This window comes from Arachis hypogaea, chromosome 14, assembly GCF_003086295.3.
Source record: "Arachis hypogaea cultivar Tifrunner chromosome 14, arahy.Tifrunner.gnm2.J5K5, whole genome shotgun sequence".
NCBI lineage: Eukaryota > Viridiplantae > Streptophyta > Magnoliopsida > Fabales > Fabaceae > Arachis > Arachis hypogaea.
In genome coordinates, this window is record NC_092049.1 from 81129996 (window position 1) to 81132628 (window position 2633).

The 2633-nt window shown below is 31.1% G+C and overlaps 1 non-coding gene across 1 annotated transcript; it reads right to left on the reverse strand.

Moving 5' to 3' along the window:
- Positions 1-2300: 2300 nt before the first annotated feature.
- Positions 2301-2408, reverse strand: LOC112745268 (small nucleolar RNA R71). The gene has a single exon (XR_003173205.1). It is a non-coding gene; the product is annotated as a small nucleolar RNA R71 (small nucleolar RNA).
- Positions 2409-2633: the final 225 nt, after the last annotated feature.

The window sequence follows — 2633 nt, forward strand, 5'->3', positions numbered from 1 at the left end:
TTTTTAAAATAAAAATGTTTTCAAAAATTTTATAATTTTATTCAAAATTTTTAAGAATGAATTCTAGTGTTTCATGAAGCATGTGAAGCCTGGCTGGCTGTAAAGCCATGTCTAACTTCATTTGGACTGAGGCTTCCAATTTGTTATCAAGAGCAAGCTAGTTGGTGCTAATCCACCTACTACTGTTCATGATCTACCTGTTACATGCTAAAGCTTGGCTGGCTATTAAGCCATGCTTGACCCTTTTATTGGAGCTTTAGACTAAAGAGCATAAGATTCCTGGAATTCATATTAAAAATTTTGGAATCCTTATTTGTCTTTTTCAAAATGATTTTCGAAAAATTAAAAAGAAAATACAAAAAAATTAGAAAATCATAAAAATCAAAAATATTTTTTGTGTTCTTGTTTGAGTCTTGAGTCATGTTATAAGTTTGGTGTCAATTGCATGTGCATCTTGCATTTTTCGAAAAAAATCATGCATTCATAATGTTCTTCATGATCTTCAAGTTGTTCTTAGTAAGTCTTCTTGTTTGATCTTTGCATTTGCATGTTTTGTGTCTCTTCTTGTTTTTCATATGCATTCTTGAATTCTTAGTGTTTAAGCATTAAAGAATTCTAAGTTTGGTGTCTTGCATGTTATCCTTGCATTAAAAGTTTTTCAAAAATGTGTTCTTGATGTTCATTATGATCTTCATAGTGTTCTTGGTGTTCATCTTGACATTCATAGCATTCTTGTATGCATTCATTGTTTTGATCCATAACTATCATGCATTGCATCATTTTTCTTGTTTTTCTCTCTCATCATAAAAATTCAAAAAAATAAAAAAAAATATCTTCCCCTTTTTCTCTCTCAAAATTTCGAAAATTAGATTTGACTTTTTCAAAAATTTTTAAAATCTAGTTGTTTTCATGAGTCAAATCAAATTTTCAATTTAAAAATCTTATCTTTTTCAAAATCTTTTTCAAAAATCAAATCTTTTTTCAATTTTTTTAGTTATTTTCGAAAATTTCAAAAATATTTTTCAAAAATCTTTTTCTTAATTTTACATCATATTTTCGAAAATAACATCATCAATTAATGTTTTGATTCAAAAATTTCAAGTTTGTTACCTACTTGTTAAGAAAGGTTCAAACTTTGAGTTCTAGAATCATATCTTGTGATTTCTTGTGAATCAAGTCATTAATTGTAATTTTAAAAAAAATAAAATCTTTCTCAAAACTAATTTCAATCATATCTTTTCAAAAATATCTTCTTATCTTATCTTTTTCAAAAATTTGATTTTCAAAATATCTTTTCTAACTTCATATCTTCTTATCTTTTCAAAATTGATTTTCAAAATTTGTTTCAACTAACTAACTAACTTTTTGTTTGTTTCTTATCTTTTTTCAAAACTACCTAACTAACTTTCTCTCTCTAATTTTCAAAAATATATTCCCCCTTTTTCAAAAAATTTCCTTTTAATTAACTAATTATTTTAACTTTTGATTTTAAAATTTTCGAAAAAAATTACTAACATTTTTCAAAAAACTATTTTCGAAAATCACTAACTCTTTTTCAAAAATTATTTTCGAAAATTCTTCATCTCTCTCATCTCCTTCTATTTATTTATTCATCTACTAACACTTCATCTCACCTAAATTCGAACCCCCTCTTCCATCTGTGTTCGAATTTCTTCTTCTTCTTTTCTTCTAACTCACACTGGGAACTCTATACTGTGGTAAAAAGGACCCCTATTATTATCATTTTTCTGTTCTCTCTTTTTCATATGAGCAGGAGCAAGGACAAGAACATTCTTGTTGAATCAGATCCAGAACCTGAAAGGACTCTGAAGAGGAAATTAAGAGAAGCTAAATTACAACAATCCAGAGAGAACCTTTCAGAAATTTTCGAACAGGAAGAGGAGATGGCAGCCGAAAATAATAATAATGCAAGGAGAATGCTTGGTGACTTTACTGCACCTAATTCCAATTTACATGGAAGAAGCATCTCCATTCCTGCCATTGGAGCAAACAACTTTGAGCTGAAACCTCAGCTAGTTTCTCTGATGCAGCAGAACTGCAAGTTTCATGGACTTCCATCTGAAGATCCTTTTCAGTTCTTAACTGAATTCTCGCAGATCTGTGATACTGTAAAGACTAATGGAGTAGATCCTGAAGTCTACAGGCTCATGCATTTCCCATTTGCTGTAAGAGACAGAGCTAGAATCTGGTTGGACTCGCAACCCAAAGACAGCCTGAACTCTTGGGATAAGCTGGTCACGGCTTTCTTAGCCAAGTTCTTTCCTCCTCAAAAGCTGAGCAAGCTTAGAGTGGATGTCCAAACCTTCAAACAAAAAGATGGTGAATCCCTCTATGAAGCTTGGGAAAGATACAAACAGTTGACCAAAAAGTGTCCTTCTGACATGCTTTCAGAATGGACCATCCTGGATATATTATATGATGGTTTATCTGAGTTATCAAAGATGTCATTGGATACTTCTGCAGGTGGATCCATTCACCTAAAGAAAACGCCTGCAGAAGCTCAAGAACTCATTGACATGGTTGCTAATAACCAGTTCATGTACACTTCTGAGAGGAATCCTGTAAGTAATGGGACGCCTATGAAGAAGGGAGTTCTTGAAGTTGATACTCTG